Genomic DNA, 19602 nt, shown 5'->3' with positions numbered 1-19602 from the left:
CAAAATATACTACAAGGCCATAGTAATCAAAACAGCATGGTACTGGCATAAAAACAGGCATACAGATCAGTGAAACAGAACAGAGAGACCAGAAATAAACCCACGCCTTATGGTCACTTAATATTTGACAAAGGAGGCAAGAACATACAATGGGGTGAAGATGCTCTCTTCAATAAATGGTGTTAGGAAAATAGGAAAGATACATGCAAAAATATGAAACTAGACCACCAACTTACACCATGCACAAGAATAAAGTCAAAATGGATTAAAGACTTCAAGGTAAGTCACGAGATGACAAAATTCCTAGAAGAAAACATAGGCACTAAAATCTCAGACATTTCTTGTAGCTATGTTTTTGCAAATATATCTCCCCAAACAAGGGAAACAAAGGAACAAACAAATGGGTCTATATCAAACTAAAAGGATTTTTTACAGCAAAGGAAACCATCAACAAAATAAAAGGGCAACACAATGAACAGGAGAACATATTCACCAATGATACATCTGATAAGGGCTTAACATCAAAATTTATAAAGAACTTATATAACTCAACACCAAGAAAACAGACAATCTAATTTAAAAAATGGGCAAAGGATCTGAATAGACACTTCTCCAAACAGGACATACAGATGGCCAAAAGACATATGGAAAAATGCTCAATGTCCCTAATCATCAGAGAAACAGAAATTAAAATCATGATAAGATACCACTTCACACCTGTCAGAATAGCTATTATCAATAAATCATCAAACAAGGGTTGGTGAGGAGAAAAGGGAACCCTTTTCTCACTGTTGGTGGGAATGCAGACTGGTGTAACCACTGTGGAAAACAGTATGGAGTTTCCTTAAAAAATTCAAAGTGGAACTGCCCTTTGATGCAATGGTTCCACTTTTGGAAATAAATCCAAAGAAACCTGAAACACTAACTTGAAAAAATACATGCATCCCCATATCACTGCAGCATTAATAGCCAATATTTAGAAACATTCCAAGTACTCTTCGGTAGATGTATGGATATAAAAACTATGGTATATTTACACAATGGAATACTACTTGGCTATAAAAATGAAGAATATCTTATATTTTGCGACAGCGTGGATGGACCTGGAGATTATTCTGCTAAGTGAAATAAATTGGTCAGAGAAAGACAAATACCATATGATCTCACTTATATCTGGAAACTAATGACCAAAATAATTTAAGAAACAAAGTAGAAATAAAAGCATAAATACACAGAACAGACAGCTGTCTGAGAGGAGAGGGGTTAGTGAGGCTGGGTGAAAAAAAAGTGAAGGGATTAAGCAAAAAAAAAAATATATAAAAATATATAAATAAAACACATAGACACAGACAACAGTATGGTGATGGCCAGAGGGAAACTGGCATAGGGAGAGGTAGAAGAATGTCAAGGGGGAATAAATGAGGGCAGAAAGAGACTTTACTTTGGGCGGTGGGTGCATGATGCAGTATGCAGATGTTTTGTTGAGTTGTACACTTGAAACCTGTATGTTTTTTTTTAACCAATGTCACCCCAATAAATTCAATTAAAAATCTGAGGTTATTCTGAGGCAGTCGTAAAGCAGCAACCATGCATGAGTGCATCTCCATCCATGTTGGCCAGGCTGGTGTCTAGATCAGCAATGCCCGCTGGGAGCTCTACTACCTGGAACATGGCATCCAGCTTGATGGCCAGATGTCAAGTGACAAGACCACTGGGAGGAGATATGACTCCTTCAACACCTTCTTCAGTGAGACAGGTGCTGGCAAGCACGTGCCCAAGGCAGTGTTTGCAGACCTGGAACCCACAGTCATTGATGAAGTTTGCACTGGTACCTACCACCAGCTCTTCTACACTGAGCAGTTGATCACAGGCAAGGAAGATGCTGCCAATAACTAGGCCCATGGACACTAAACCATTGGCAAGGAGATCACTGACCTTGTCTTGGACTGAATTTGGAAACTGGCTGACCAGTGCACAGGTCTTCAGGGCTTCTTGGTTTTCCACAGCTTTGGTGGGGCAACTGGTTCTGGGTTTACCTCCCTGCTGGTGGAGTGCCTCTCTGTCGATTATGGCAAGAAGTCCAAGCTGGAGTTCTCCATTTACCCAGGACCCCAGGTTTCCACAGCTGTAGTGGAGCCCTACAACTCCATCCTTATCATCTATACCACCCTGGAGCACTCTGATTGTGCCTTCATGGTTGACAATGAGGCCATATATGACATCTGTCATATATGTCATATATATCGATATAGAAACCTCGATATTGAGCGTCCCACCTACACTAACCTGAATAGATTGATAGGTTAAATTGTGTCCTCCATCACTGCTTCCCTCAGGTTTGATGGAGCCCTGAATGTCGATCTGACTGAATTCCAGACCAACCTGGTGCCCTATCCCCGCATCCACTTCCCTCTGGACACATATGCCATTGTCATCTCTGCTGAGAAAGCCTACCATGAACAGCTTTCTGTAGCAGAGATCACCAACGCGTACTTTGACCCAGCAAACCAGATGGTGAAATGTGATCTCTGCCATGGTAAATACATGGCTTGCTGCCAGTTGTACCGTGGTGACATGGTTCTCAAAGATGTCAATGCCAACACTGTCACCATCAAGACCAAATGTACCATCCAGTTTGTGGACTGGTGCCCCATGGGCTTCAAAGTTGGCATTAATTACGAGCCTCCCACTGTGGTGCCTGGGGGAGACCTGGCCAAAGTACAGCAAGCTGTGTGCATGCTGAGCAAAACCACAGCTATTGCTGAGGCCTGGGCTCACCTGGACCACAAGTCTGACCTGATGTATGCCAAGCATGCCTTTGTCCACTGGTACGTGGGTGAGGGCATGGGAGGAAGAGTTTTCTGAGGCCTGTGAGGACATGGCTGCCCTAGAGAAGGATTATGATGAGGTTGGTATGGATTACGTGGAAGGAGAGGGTAAGGAAGGAGAGGAATACTAAAGTTAAAATGTCACAATGGTGCTGCTTTTACAGGGAAGCTTATTCTGTTTTAAACATTGAAAAGTTGTGGTCTGATCAGTTAATTTGTATGTAGCAGTGTATACCCGTATACAATTACTGGCCTATGCTTTAAAACATGATGCTTTGTTAGAGACCTAACCAGTTCATTTCTCTGATGGGTTTGAATAAAGTATTCCCTGTTTTAAATGAAAGAAAAAAAATCTGATAGTATAATACAGTATTTGTAAAGAGGGGAAAAGGGCACTCCTGCACAATCTTAAAAAATGAATGAAATTTAGATTCAGAAGATGGCAGAGGAGTGAATGGGAGTCATGCGGACCTCCTCCCAAGACCAAACTGGAATTGTGACTAAATAGTGGAGAAATCACCTGGAAAACAACGAAACAATAGAGGGAGAGGAGCCTTGCAGCGGCGGACAGAGAGTGGAATCAACTTTCACACATCCCAACGGGTGAGAAGTGCGGTGGAGGTCCGTGAAGGTGGGCTGGGCGCCCACAGGCACCAGCACCAGAGGGACATTGAAACAGCCAGTTGGATCCCCCTGAGAAGAACAGGGTCTGAATCATAAACAGGGATCCCCAGAATACAGCAGCTGAAACCAGGAAAACACACAGACAAAATGCAGCCCCAAAAAGCTTAGGAGCGCTCTCTGCCAGAGACAGGAGGTGGGAGATGCAAAGAGACATTTAAAGGGCCAACACAAAAATCTGCAGTGGCAGCAGCCTTCCTTGATATCTGGGTAGAGGTGGCAGAAGAGTGGGCTGGTGCCTGAGGAAAGATTGGTGAGGAAAACTTTGTGAAGAGAACTGAGACAGTGGCCAGCAGAGACCCGGTGATAACTTGCCTCCCACTCTGTAGCTACCATCTCGCTCAGGCATAAGGGAATCAATATACCTGCCTTCTGCACACTCCGCACATGGTTTGTGTGCATGTGGGCTGGGGTGCTGAGTGCAGAGTGGCTGGAAGAAATAGAGGATCCCTGGCCAAAGGGGACACAGAGCTGCCTAGAGACTTTTGAGGAGAGGCTGGAGATAGAGGTGTTGGGGAAAGAACTGGAGGAGTAACCGGGAAGTCCTGGAGTTGACTCCTTCCCCTTTCCTTGGTCTCCATTTTGCACAGGCAGGCCACACCCCCGAAGAAGCAAAAGCGGGAAAACATACAATAGATGGCCCTAAACTGCCCAGTACCAGTGCTTGGACTGGCGCACAAGCGGGCTGGCATCTGGCCGGGCCAGCATGCAAGCACAAAGCGGCCCTCAGAAATAGTGGATCCCTGGCCAAAGGGGTCACAGAGCTGCCCAGAGACCCTCGAGGAGAGACCGGAGACAGAGGCATTGAGGAAAGAACTGGAGGAGTAACTGGGGAGTCCCAGAGCTGACTCCTTTGCCTTTCTGTAGTCTCCATTTTGTGCAGGCAGACCATGCCCCAAAAGAGGCAGCAGCGGGAAAGGAAATAATAGCCCTGCCCTCAGGACAGTCCAGCCCGGACAGGAGTTGTATACTAGCCTTGGTGCTGAGTACAAAGCTGCCTGCAGAGACAGTAGACCCCCAGCTAAAGGGGACACAGAGTTGCCTAGAGACTCTTGAGGAGAAAATGGAGGCACAGGCGTTGGGGAGAGAACTAAGGAGTAGCGGGGTGGGGGGATCGCGGTGCTGACCCCTTCCCCAGTCCACATTCTCCATCTTGCTCAGGCGGACTACTCCCCTGAGTGACAGCAGCCTATAAGGACACGATAGTCCCACCATCAAGAGGCACTGCTCCGCCCTGTGGTGCCTAAGCCTGACAGATGAGGACAGAGTGACCAGATTGACAATTCCAGGAGACAGACACAGACAGTAGATTCCTGGAAGGCTCAAACAAACGGCTCAAGGTCAGACAGGGTCAACAACTGACATCATCAGAGGCAGATCCAGAAAGAAAAGTAAAAATAAATAAATAAAAACACCCGCCTACTACCATAGAAGTTTAATCCACAAAGTCAGGAAATCTAGACGGATCAATTGACGTAGAAGCAAAAAAATAAATAAATGAATAAAATAAAATAAAATAAAATAAAATAAAAGGAGGAATCCCCACAGAGAGAGCTAAATGAATAGAGGCAAGTGAACTATCAGATATTGAATTCAAAACAATGGCTCTAAGGAAGCTCAATGAGCTCAGGCAGTGCAAAGATAACTACGAGAAACTGCAGGGCAACTATCAGGAACTTACAGCAAAGTATGTCAACCAGGAAAATGACATAGGAACTATCAAGAAGACACAAGAGGATATGAGAATACCATTTCTGGATTGCAGAACACAGTAGAAGGAATCAAAAGCAGGCTGGATGAAGCCGAGGATCGAATCAGCAACCTGGATGACAACGTAGAAAAAAGCTCCCAGAAAGAACAAGAAATGGAAAAAAGACTCAAAAAGAATGAAGAGGCATTTAGAGAAATGCAGGACAACCTGAAATGCAATAATATCCGCATAACAGGGATACCAGAAGGAGAAGAAGAGGAGCAAGGGATAGAGAACCTGTCTGAAAAGGTAATGATAGAAAATGTCCCCAGTTTGAGGAGAGAAAAGGTCTCACGGGTCCAGGAGGCTCAGAGGGCCCCATTCAAGAGGAACCCAAAGAGGCCCACTCCAAGAAACATCATCATTAAAATGGCCAAAATCAAAGACAAAAAAGAATCTTAAAGGCAAAAACAGAGAAAGGTAGTAACATACAAGGGAGCCCTGGTACGGCTAGCAGCTCACTTCTCAACAGAAATACTGCAAGCCAGAAGGGAATGGCAAGAAATATTCCAAGTCATGAAAAGCAAAGGCCTGCAACCAAGACTGTGCTACACAGCAAGGCTCTCAATTAAAATGGAAGGTGAAGTAAGGAGATTCCCAGACAAAAGAAGGTTTAGAGAATACACCTCCACCAAACCAGCACTGCAAAATATGCTAAAGGGACTGCTTTAAGATGAAGAAAAAGTTTCTATGAATACCCAGTTCCTTTTAAGAGTTGCCAATACTTGATATTACCAATATTTTTAATACTCAATCTGATTGTGACAATGTTATTTTAATTTTTCCTTTATTATTTGTTGAAACTAAACCTGTTTTAGTATATTTCTTGCCTATTTCTATTATTTTCTTTTTTAAAAAAGCTTTAAATGACTTTTTGGTATTCTTTATCCATTTATTGATTAATGGTTTGTAGAACTTTTTTTTTTTTTTCCAAAAAAGAACAACCTATTAACCATGTTTTAGATGTGTTGCAAATACTTTTCTATTCTATTCCTGGTCCTTTAACTTTTTTTATATGTATATTACTATACAGTTAAATGTTTAATATAGTCATATTGTCAATATTTACTTTATAGCTTTTGGGTTTGAATATTTTACTTCAGGTCATGAAAAATATTAGTTTGTATTTTCTCTGAAAAATCCTTAGATTCTACATATTGATTTCTAACTCATCTGAATATTTCTTGTATAGTATGTGAAATAGGGCTCTATATTTGTTTTATTTCAAGTAATAGTGGTCCATGCACCTTATTTGTTGAATAAGCCTTATTTTACCCATTGACCTGAAATATCAACTTAATCATATATTGTTAGACAGATATATATGTTTTTCTCTAGAATGTTCATTATATTTCACCCATCTACTTGATTATTTCTATGCTGGTGTCATGTTGGTTTAATTGCTGAGACTTTATAAGGGTTTAAAATTTTTTTAGTATAATTAACTTTGACATTTAAAAAAATAAATAAAATCAATCTGCATTTAAGAAAGAAAGAAAGAAAGAGAGAGAGAGAGAGAGATGGAACTGCTACCTTTTGTGACAACATGGATGAAACTGGAGAATATTAGGCTAAGTGAAATAAGCCAGTTGATGAAATACAAATACCATATGATTTCACCTACAAGTGAACTCTATTCAACAAAGTAAACTAATGAACAAAATAAGCCACCAGCACGGAAACATGGAGCCAACTGAAAGTGACCAGAGGGGAGGGGGAAAAGAGGACAATGGTGGAAGAAGGGGAAGGGACTAGACAAAGAACATGTATGAATGACCCATGGACATGGATAAGAGAGTGGGAATTGACTGTGGGAGTTGGGGGTGGGGGTGGGATGGGTGGAGGGGGGTAAAGAGGTAAAAGTTGAGACAACTATAATAGAATAAACATGATTTATAAATTAAAAAATAAAGTAAAAAAATGAATGAAATTTAAAATTTTTTATATACATGCATGGAATCATGACATATGAACTTGCATGTGTTTGTGTTTGTGTGTTTGGCTTTTATTGCTCACCATTATGTATGTGAGATTCGATTACATTGCTGTATATAAGAATAGTTCATTTCTTTTCTATTGTCCTATTTATTTGCAATCTACTCATTTTGCTGTTGATGGTCATTGGGGTTATTTCTACAAATAATGCTAATTGGTATATTTTTGTATAAGTCTTCTTGTGCACAATGTACATCTGTCCTTTAAAGAAATCTTGGTCTACCTCCAGGTCATGATATTCCCCTATGTACTACCTTTTAGAAGCTTTGTTGTTGTACATTTATACTGAGATCTAAACTCATGTGAGACTGACTTTTTTCCTCCCTGTGCATACGGTGTGAGTAAGGGTCAAGATGCACTGTATTTTTTCCTATGTCGTTTCCCATGAGGTAACCACAAGCCATTTATTGAAAAGCCCATCCTATCTGCATTGCTTTACAGTGTCAGCTTTGTCACTAACCAGGTGAAAATACAAGTGTAGGATTTTATGCCATTTTGTTGTCTACTTGATGGTCCTTGAACATATATTACACTATTTTAATTAGCTATCTAATAAACCTCGATAACTGGGAATGTAATTCTTTTAACTCTTTTAAGATTATCTTGTCTATTCTTGCCCTTTGCATTTCCATATATGTTTCAGAATCAACTTGTCAATTTACACACACATATACACACACATCCCAAGGGTATTCTACTGGGCTTATTTCAAATTTATAGATAAATCTGGGGAGAACTAGTATTTTTAAACTACTGAGTCTTTTAATATATCATGAACACAGAAGATTTCTCCATTTACTTAGGTATTCCTTAATTTTTCTCAGAAATAATTTGTTTTTTTGTAGAGGTTGTATGCATCTTCCATTAAATTTACATCTAGACATTTGGTATTTTTATGTTAATGTAATCACTCTTCATTTTTAACTATATGAAAATTGAAACAGTTACTCATTTCCATTTTGTAGTCAAAAGACAGCATTAAGAAAATTAATAGGCAAGCCAGACTGGGAGAAAGTAATGACAAAAGATATATCGGATAAAGGACTCACATCTAGTATATATAAAGAACTCCTATGACTCATTAAAAAGACAGTCTACTTAATTTAAAATAGAGATTTCAATAGACCTGTTTTAAAGGAAGAGTGCTCACTATCATTAGACATCAGGGAAATAAAAAATAAAATCACAGAATGACATCATTACAGGTCCATCAGGACGGCTAAAACTGGAAGGACTGCTAACACCAAAGGCTGGTAAAGGATAAGGAGTAACTGGAATTTTCATTGTTCATAAGAATGAGAAATATCAAAATCAGTTTGGAAAAAGATTTGGTAGATTTTTTTTATAAAACCAAACATACACTTAACTATTTTATCCAGCAACCCCACTTTTAGGTATTTATACAAGAGAAATGAAAATACATATTCACAGAAAATCTTGTGCAAGAAAGTTAGTAACAGATTTATTTATAGTTGTAAAAAAAATCCCTGGAAACAGCTCAGGCATCCAACAATAGGAGAAAAGATTAACTGGAATACATGTATACAATGGAATACTATTCAGCAATAAAAAGAAATGAAATTTTGCTACACAAAACAACATAGATGACTGTCAAAAGCTTTATGATGTGTGAAACAAGCCTTAAATAAAAGAACACATACTATATAAACCTATTTATACAAAAATTCTAACTAAACTATGGTAAGGAAAAAACCCTGAACAGTGGTTGCCTATAACACAACGAGTGTAGGGGCTGGCTGAGAGGCACATGAGGAAACTTTCTTGAATTACAATGTTCTTTATCTTGACAAGAGGTTTGAGTTACAAAGATGTATGAGGGGAGACCCCCCTAAAAACCCCAAAATTTATTTATAGTAAATTTTATATTTATTCTTACATGTTTCTTTTAATTTTTTTTTTTTTTGAAGAATTTTTTAGGGAAGGAGGGAGAAAGAAAGGGAGGGAGAGAAACACATGTCCGATGCCTCTCTCACACACCAACTGGAGACCTGGCTCACAACCCAGGCACATGCCCTGATGGGAATTAAACCAGCAACTTTTCGAACCAGTAACCTTTCAGCGCTCAGGTCGGTGCTCAACCCACTGAGCCATGCCAGCCAGGGCTATTCCTACATGTTTAAATTTCAGTCACCTTCAAAGTACTCTCCATTTGATACAATACCCCTATTGAGATGTTTGGGTTTTTTTTCACTACTTAAAACAGTTTCTGAACTCACTGACTTTGAGGCCTTTTAGTACTTCTGCCGTTTTTTGTTTCGCCTCTTGCACATCAGCAAAATGTTTCCCTTTGAGGACAGTGGTGAGGCAAACAGACAAAAAAGTCGTTTGGGGCACAGGGGTCATGCCATTTTTGATCAAAAACTGCTGAACATTCTCGAGGGGAGAAAAAGATGGCGGAGGAGTGAAAGGGAGTCACGCTGACCTCCTCCCAAAACCAAACTGGAATTGCAACTAAATAATGGAGTAATCACCTGGAAAGCAGTGGAGCGATAGTGGGAGAGGAGCCTTGGTGCCGCGGACAGCGGATTCGACTCTCACACATCCCAACGGGTGAGAATTGCGGTGGAGGCTCGAGAGGGTGGGCTGGGTGCGCACGGGCACTGGCACCAGAGGGACATTGAAACGGCCAGTTAGCGTCCCCCCGGGAAGAACGGGGTCTGAATCATAAACAGGAACCCCTAAGCTACAGCCGCTAAAGCCGAGAAAATACAGACAAAACACAACCCCAAAAAGCTTAGGCGCACTCTCTGCCAGAGACAGGTGGCTGGGGATGCAAAAAGACATTTAAAGGGCAAACGCAAAAGTTGCAGCGGCAGCCACCCTCCTTGATCGCTGGGTACAGGCGGCAGCAGGGTGGGCTGGTGCCTGGGAAAAGACTGGTGAGGAAAACTTTGTGAAGAGAACTGACGCTGCGGCCGGTGGAGCCCGGGTGATAACGCACTTCCCACTCTGCAGCTACCATCTCGCTCAGGCATAAGGGGATCAATTAACCTGCCTTTTGTGCGCTCTGCACACAGCTTGTGCGCGGGGGAGCTGGGGGGCTGAGTGCAGACTGGCTGGGAGAGCCTTGAGGAGAGACTAGAGACGGTGGCGTTGGGGAAAGAACGGGAGGAGGAACCGGGGAGTCCCGACTCCCTCCCCGTTCGGTAGTCTCCATTGTGGGCTGGAAAGGCGCGACCCCAAAGAGGCAGAAGCGGGGCGCGCAGGAACCAGACTGCCTGCGATTGAAACGCAGTCCGCACAGGTGTTGGATCCTCAGCCGAAGGGGTCACAGAACTGCCCAGAGGCCCCTGAGGGGAGACTGGAAATGGAAGCGTTGGGGAAAGAACGGGACGAGGAACTGGGGAGTCCTGACTCCTTCTCCTTGCCGAAGTCTCCATTGTGCGGGAAGAGGCCACACCCCCAAAGAGCCAAAAGCCGAAAAGCACACATAGACACCCCAAAACACCCAGAGCAGGCGCGCACACTTGCGCCGAGTGACTGGCAAGGGCTGGCGAGCGTGTGTGTGACCCACGCGGGCTGGCGAACGCTTGCACTGCGGCAAGGCCACACAGACTGGCACCGATATGGCCTGCGAGGGATTGCACAGAGCGGCGAAAGGGCAGGCGTAAATTGACCTCACCCGGCCCGCGATTACGGAGCAGCCCACAAAATAAGTAGAGGGCGCTGCCCAGAGTCCCTGGAGGAGAGACCGGAGAAACAGGATTAACTGAGAGCTGGAGCTGATTTCCTCCCATTTCCGTAGTCCCCATTTGGCGAGGGCAAGCAACGCACCCAAAGAGCCAAAAGCGGGGAAAACACACAATAGAAGACTTTAAACTGACCAGTGCCGCGGAGCTCGCGTGCCAGGGAGTTCAGACGAGCACGGGAGGTCGCGAATAAGCCCCCTGGTCTGGGGCAAACACATGCGCGAGCCCAGGCAGGTGGGGGACCCTGCCGCGCTGGGAACGCGCTCAAGGAGCTCGCGTGAGAGCGCAGAGAGATCCCAAAAAATAACCCAGCCCTGACCGAAGGGGTCACAGAGTTGCTCCAGAGCAGGAGTCAGACACAGGCATTAGACTCCTGGAAGGCTCAAACTAACAACCCAAGGCCATATAGGGTCAACAACTGACATCATCAGAGGCAAGCCCAGAAATGAAAAGTAAAGGAGCTTGAGCCAAAAATAATGACTTAACAGACTCTCACAAAAATGGGAAGAAAAAGAAGTTCTCCCCAAATGAGTGGAAAAGGGGACTCCCCACAGAGAGAGATCAATGAAATAGAGGCAAGGGAACTATCAGATACGGAATTTAAAACTATGGTTCTAAGGAAGCTCAATGAGATCAGCCAGCTCAAAGAGAACTATGAGAAACTGCAGAGAAACTATCAGGATCTTACAGCAAACTGTATCAGCCTGGAAAAGGACATAGAAACTATCAAGAAGACACAAGAGGATATGAAGAATACCATTTCTGAATTGAAGAACACAGTAGAAAGAATCCAAAGCAGGCTGGATGAAGCTGAGGATCGAATCAGTGAGATGGAGGATAAGGTAGAAAAAAGCTCCCAGAAAGAGCAAGAAATGGAAAAACGGCTCAAAAAGAATGAAGAAGCATTTAGGGAAATGCAGGACAACCTGAAACGCAATAATATCCGTATAATAGGGATACCAGAACGAGAAGAAGAGGAGCAAGGGATAGAGAACCTCGTCGAAAAAGTAATGATGGAAAATTTCCCCAATTCGAGGAGAGAAAGGCTCTCATGGATCCAGGAGGCACAGAGGACCCCACTCAAGAGGGACCCAAGGAGGTCCACTCCAAGAAACATCATCATTAAAATGGCAGCTATCAAAGACAAAGAGAGAATCCTCAAGGCAGCAAGGGAGAAGGAGAAAGTAACATACAAGGGGGCCCCGATACGCCTAGGAGCTGACTTCTCAACAGAAACACTGCAAGCCAGAAGGGAATGGCAACAAATATTCCAAGTCATGAAAAGCAAGAGCCTACAGCCAAGGCTGCTCTGCCCAGCTAGGCTCTCCATTAAAATAGAAGGGGAAATACGGAGTTCCCCAGACAAAAGAAAGCTAAAAGAATACATCTCTACCGAACCAGCACTCCAAGATATGCTAAGGGGACTGGTTTAAGAAGATGAAGGAAAAGAATGAGACAGAGAGGAACACAAGTACAAAGAGAAAAGATGAGTAAGTTTCTATCAGTAATATCTCTCAATGTGAGTGGACTAAATGCCCCAATCAAAAGACACAGGGTAGCTGAATGGATAAGAAAACATGACCCACACATATGCTGCCTACAAGAGACCCACCTCAGAGCAAAAGACCTACACAGATTGAAAGTAAAGGGATGGAAAATAATATTCCAAGCAAATGGACAAGAGAAAAAGGCTGGCGTTGCCATACTTGTATCAGACAAAGTCGATTTCAGAGCAAAGGCCATAAAGAGAGACCCAGAGGGGCACTTTATCATACTTAAAGGAAGAATCTATCAAGAAGACATCAACATTGTAAACTTATATGCTCCCAATATAGGAGCCCCCAAGTTTATAAGGAAATTGTTGGATGACTTCAAAAAAGATATAGACAGCAACACACTGATAGTAGGGGATTTCAACACCCCACTGTCAAAAATGGACAGATCTTCCAAACAAAACATTAATAAACATATCGTGGCGCTGAATGACACACTGAATCAAAGAGACTTAGCTGACATATATAGAATCTTACATCCCAAAGAAGAAAAATACACATTCTTTTCAAATGCTCATGGCAGTTTTTCAAAGATAGACCACATGATAGGACACAAAGCAAGCCTCAGTAAATTCAGGAAAATTGAAATAATACCAAGCTTTTTCTCGGACCACAAGGCCTTGAAACTCGAAATCAACCTCAAAGAGAAACTTCAAAAACTTGGAAACTCATGGAGACTGAACAGTACACTATTAAACAATGAATGGGTCAATAATGAGATAAGAGAAGAAATAAAAAAATTTCTGGAAACAAATGAAAATGAACAGACAACTGTCCAAAACCTATGGGACAGAGCAAAGGCGGTCCTGAGAGGGAAGTTCATAGCAATACAGGCTTACCTTAAAAAGATAGAAACATTTCAAATAAAAGACCTAACACTACAACTTGAAGAACTGGAGAAACAACAACAAATAAATCCCAGAGCAAGTAGAAGGAAGGAAATAGTCAAGATGAGAGCAGAACTGAATGACATAGAGACAAAAAGAACAATTCAGAGGATCAACCAATCCAGAAGCTGGTTCTTTGAAAAGATTAATAAAGTGGACAAACCTTTGAGCAGACTCATCAAGAAAAAAAGGGAGAGGACCCAAATTAATAATATCAGAAAGGAAAGAGGAGAAATAACAACTGATACCACAGAAATACAAATGATCATCAGAAACTATTATGAACAATTATATGCCAAGAAATTTGAAAATCTGGATGAAATGGACAAATTTTTAGAAAAGTATAATCTTCCAACACTGAAGGAGGAAGAAACAGAAAGCTTGAACAGACCGATAACAGCTGGGGAAATTGAAGCAGTCATCAAGAAACTCCCAGCACACAAAAGCCCAGGGCCAGATGGTCTCCCAGGAGAATTTTACAAAACATTTAAGGAAGAGCTAAGCCCTGTCCTTCTCAGACTATTCCAAAAAATCCAAGAGGAGGGAAGACTGCCAGACTCCTTCTATGAGGCCAGCATCACCCTGATCCCAAAACCAGATAAAGACCCTACAAAGAAAGAAAACTACAGGCCAATTTCGCTGATGAACATAGATGCTAAAATCCTCAACAAAATATTGGCAAACCGCATCCAGCAATACATTAAAAAGATTATCCATCACGATCAAGTGGGATTCATCCCAGGGATGCAGGGATGGTTCAATATACGCAAATCAGTAAACGTGATACACCACATAAATCAAAGAAAAGACAAAAACCACATGATCATCTCGATAGATGCAGAAAAAGCATTTGACAAGGTACAGCACCCATTTATGATCAAAACACTCAGCAAAATGGGAATCAATGGGGCATTCCTCAACGTAATAAAGGCCATATATGAAAAACCTACAGCCAATATCATACTCAATGGGCAAAAAATGAAAGCTTTCCCACTAAGATCGGGGAACACGACAAGGATGTCCGCTCTCACCGCTTCTTTTCAACGTCGTATTGGAAGTCCTAGCCACAGCGGTCAGACAAGAGAAAGAGATAAAAGGCATCCAAATAGGAAAGGAGGAAGTGAAACTATCATTGTTTGCAGATGACATGATAGTGTACATAGAGAACCCTGTAGACTCTACCAAAAAACTCCTCAACCTAATAAGTGAATTTGGCAAAACAGCAGGATACAAAGTCAACATGCAGAAATCAAAGGCGTTTTTGTACACCAGCAATGCAATAGAAGAAGAAGAAATCAGGAAAAATATACCATTCGATATAGCACAAAAAAAGATAAAGTACCTAGGGATAAATTTAACCAAAGACGCAAAAGATCTGTATGCAGAAAACTATACAACATTGAAGAAAGAAATTAAGGAAGACACAAATAAATGGAAGCATATACCGTGCTCATGGATTGGAAGAATTAATATCATTAAAATGTCCATACTACCCAAAGCAATTTATAGATTCAACGCAATCCCTATTAAGATACCAATGACATATTTCACAGAAATAGAACAGACATTTCAAAAATTTATATGGAACCATAAACGACCTCGAATAGCTGCAGCAATTTTGAGAAAGAAACACAAAGTAGGAGGGATCACAATACCGGACATCAAACTCTACTACAAAGCCACTATACTCAAAACAATCTGGTACTGGCACAAGAACAGACCCATAGACCAGTGGAACAGAATAGAAAGCCCAGAAATAAGCCCAGGTCTCTATGGACATCTAATATTTGACAAAGGGGGCAGAAGCATAAAATGGAGCAATAACAGCCTCTTCAACAAATGGTGTTGGGAGAGCTGGATGGCTACATGCAAAAAATTGAAATTGGATCATCAGCTTACACCATACACAAAAATAAACTCAAGATGGATAAAAGACTTAAATATAAGTAGCAACACCATCAAAGTCCTAGAGGAGAACATTGGCAGGAAACTCTCAGATATCCCACGCAGCAATTTTTTCACTGATATGTCTCCTAAAGCAAGGGACATAAAGGAAAGAATAAACAAGTGGGACCTCATCAAAATAAGAAGCTTCTGCATGGCTAAAGAAAACATCAGCAAAATGAAAAGGGAGCCAACCGTATGGGAAAATATATTTGCTAATGATACATCAGATAGAGGTTTGATCTCCAAGATATACAAGGAACTCACTCGACTTGACTCCAAGAAGACAAACGATCCAATCAAAAAATGGGCAAAGGACCTGGGCAGATGCTTTTCTAAGGAGGAGATACAGAGGGCCCAGAGGCATTTGAAAGGATGCTCTGCATCACTAGCCATCAGAGAAATGCAGATCAAAACCACCATGAGGTACCACCTCACACCGGTCAGAATGGCCATCATAAACAGAGCCACAAACAACAGGTGCTGGCGAGGCTGTGGAGAAAAGGGAACTCTAGTCCACTGTTGGTGGGAATGCAGACTGGTGCAGCCACTATGGAAAGCAGTGTGGAATTTCCTCAGAAAGCTGAAAATGGAACTGCCTTTTGATCCAGAGATTCCCCTGCTGGGACTATACCCTGAGAACACCAAAACGCCAATACAAAAGAACCTATGCACCCCAATGTTCATAGCAGCACAATTTACAATAGCCAAGTGTTGGAAGCAACCTAAATGCCCATCAGTAGATGATTGGATCAAAAAATTATGGTACATATACACAATGGAATACTACGCAGCAGAAAGAAAAAAAGAAGTACTAAACTTCGCAACAGCACGGATGGAACTGGAGAGCATCATGCTAAGCGAAATAAGCCAGGGGGCGAAAGACAAATACCATATGATCTCACCTATAAGCGGAACCTAACCAACAATGCAAAGAAGCAAGGCAAATATGACCAGCAACACTGAAAGGAAAAGAAATCAACAGAGACAAGAGGGAAGGGGGGGGGCAGGGAAAGGGAAGGGAAGGGGAAAGTCAAGGAACATATAGCAAGGACTCATGGACAAAACCAAAGGGGAAGAGCTGAGGGAGGGAAGGTGGGAGGGGGCAAGGGAAAGAGGCGGGGGAAGGCAGAGACAAATGTATTTAAAAAGTAAATAAATTAATTAAAAAAAAAAACAAAAAAAAAAAACTGCTGAACATTCAGCTTGATATGGGCAGGTGTGCTCCTAAATCACCTCATTGAAATGGGCAAATGCATTGAAAGAGTCTTAAAAAAAATTTCACTGAAGTTGAATGCAGATGGGCTCCTCACCTACAGGGGTAAGCCTGTACTACAAGCGGCCTGCCCTCCAGAAGGTAATTCCATTTTTTGGGGTCCCCCCTCATATACATATTAAAACTTAGCAAATGTATAGTTAAGATTTGTACAATCCATTTTACCTGAATTTCATCTCAAAAGAAAAACTGTAAAGAAATAGTAAACTTTAGGTAATGATACACATTCTAAGCTATTTAGAGAAAAGTAAACTGATACCTGTACTTTATTATAAAATACATAGAAAAAATAAAATGCATGAAGTATAGGTATATGATAAAGCAAAGTAAAATGTTAATGATAGGCTCTAGGCTGTGGATATATGGGTGTTCACTATAAAATACATTCCATTTTTATGTTTGAAAATGTTAGAAATCTTTCATTTTCTAACTGTCATTGGTAATAGAAATGCAATTTATTTTTGTATACTTTCCTTGTATCTAGTAACCCTGATAAATTAACTATTGATTCAACAAACTCATCCCTAACAATCTGTTCCTATAGTACCACTTCTGGTACCAAAACCTGTTATCAGCCAGGATTCAACCAGATTAACAGAACCAATAGAAGGTAAGAGACTCCTTGCCAGAAATTTGCTTTCGTAGTTGTGGGGATGTGCTAGGCAAGCCAGAAATCTGTCAGGAGCGATAGGCTGGAACTCTTAAGCACAAGCCTGGAAGCTGCTGTCTAAGCACAATTTCTTCTTCTCTGTGTAAGCCTCAGCTCTGCTTTTGTGGTTTTTCCACTGTTTAAAGCAGGCTTACCCAGATTATCTTCCTTATTAAGGTTAACTGATTATGGACTTGAACCATACCTAGTAAATATTATTTTCACAGGGTTTACAGCAATTCACAGATTAATATTTGACTGAGAATCTAGGATCTGCCAAGGTGAAACTTCAAAAATCCCATCACGGTACTATCAAGTTATGTGAAAATAATGACAGTTTTTTTCCTTGCATATCATCAAATCTTTTCTGCTTTTTTTTGTTTTGCTTTATAGCACTGGCTACAATCTCTTAAAATGTTGAATGTAAGTGCTATTTATCAACATTCTAATCTCAAGAAGAAACGTTCAATATTTCATCATTAAGTATGAGATTTATGTAGGCTTTTTATAGATATTCATGATCAGACTAAGGAAATTCTGGGTCATGATTTTTTTACAGCTTTATTTATGCATAATTCATATACTATAAAATTCCCTCATGTTTAAGTGAGAGAATTTCTTGATTTTGTAGTGTATTTCAATGATTTGTAACATATTTATAGTTTTGAAACCATCACCACAATCCAACTTCAGAACATTTCCATCATCTCCCCAAAAGACTCCTCTGTCCACTTGCAAATACTCCCCTTTCCCACGCTGAGCAGCAAACAGCCACAACATCTCTCTAGAGACTGACCTTTTTTGGACATTTTATGATATGGAATCATAAAATTGGTAGTTCTTTGTTCTAGTCTCAGTTTGCCTTCAATATAATTTTCCAATCTTTTACTTTCAATCTCTTGTAGATAATATATAGATTTTAAAAAATCCTGTCTGACAATCTCTGCCTTTAGATTGAAGTGTTTAATCCATTTACATTTAATGTCAATTGTGATATGCTTAGATAAGTTACAGATTTTTTTTGTCCCTCTGTTCCCACTTTACTAACTTTTTGTATTGAGTACCATTTTAATTATTTTGTTGATTTGTTAACAAAATTCACTTTATTTGCTCAGTGATAGCTCTAGGAATCACAATATACATATCTTAAATTTATCACAATATAATTCAGATTAATACTAATTTAATTTTAATAAAATGAAAGTGAACTAACAAGGAAAAGGGGGACATTCTGCTCATAGATGAAGAGCAGGATGACAGGTGAGGGGGGAGTTTGGTGAGGGAAGAGACTGGGTGAAAAGGAAAAAGAACTCATGGACATGGACAACAGTGTGGTGACTGCTGGTGGGAGGAAAGTATAAGGGGACTAAATGGTAGTGGAAAAAAATACAATAAAGATTAAATTTTTTCTTAAAAAAAGTTTGTTCCAATTAATTCCATTCTCTTCAGTTCGTGCTATTATCATTACATATATGTTATAACCCAAGCTTGCTTCTGCAAGTTTTTGTTTTCAGTAGAAGAAAGGAAATTTATTATATAGTCTTTTATATATCCTACATTTCTGATACTCTTCACGTTCTCCTGTGGTCTTGTATTAGCATCTGGTGTCATTTCCTTGCTCCAGTAGAGCTCCATTCCCACTCTTTCCTTTGTGCTATTATTATAAATATTAAATCATTATATGTTATAAACTGAACAATTCAAGCTTATTATTGTTTTATAAAATCTCTTTTAAATCAGTTAAGAGAATAAAAGAGAAAAAAATTTATGCTGCTTTTTCTACTTAACTCTTATAATTACCCTGGCTGGTATTCTGTTTCTTTGTGTAGATTCAAGTTACTACCTGGTGTTACCTCTTTTCAGACTAGAGAGATTCCTTTAATATTTATTGTAAGTCAGGTCTGCTAACAATAAATTCTCTGTCTTTATCTTGAAATGACTGTATTTTGCTTTCATTTCTGAAGTACACTTTTGCCAGATGTAGAATTTTTGGTTGTTGGATCTTCTTTCAGTACTTTGAATATGTCCACCCTACTATCTTTTGGCCTTCACTGTTTTAATTAGAAGTCAAACGTTAATTTTATTATCAGTTTTATTGCACATGATCAATAGTGATTCCCCTGCTCCTTTAAAGATATTTTTTTGTCTCCCATCAGTTGGACTATGATGTGTCTAAGTGTGGATCTCCCTGTGTTTATCTTATTTGCATGTATTGAACTTTTTGAATGTGTAGATATTTTTCTTTTAAAAAAATCAAACTTGTCTGTGGCCATTACTTCTTCAAAATTTTTTGCAGCCACTTCCTATATCCTCTTTCTTTCTGGGACTC

At 40.6% G+C, this 19602-nt stretch overlaps 1 protein-coding gene and 1 pseudogene across 3 annotated transcripts in view; one reads left to right on the top strand and one right to left on the bottom strand.

Moving 5' to 3' along the window:
* Positions 1 to 19602, bottom strand: part of SPIRE1 (spire type actin nucleation factor 1) — a 317606-nt gene that overhangs the window by 84031 nt on the left and 213973 nt on the right. The window lies entirely within an intron of this gene.
* Positions 1588 to 2959, top strand: LOC129081658 (tubulin alpha-1A chain-like; annotated as a pseudogene).

This window comes from Pteronotus mesoamericanus, unplaced genomic scaffold, assembly GCF_021234165.1.
Source record: "Pteronotus mesoamericanus isolate MK-2021 breed Mesoamerican mustached bat unplaced genomic scaffold, CSHL_Meso_final scaffold_118, whole genome shotgun sequence".
Classification (NCBI taxonomy): domain Eukaryota; kingdom Metazoa; phylum Chordata; class Mammalia; order Chiroptera; family Mormoopidae; genus Pteronotus; species Pteronotus mesoamericanus.
This window is presented reverse-complemented; position numbering and strand designations above follow the sequence as displayed.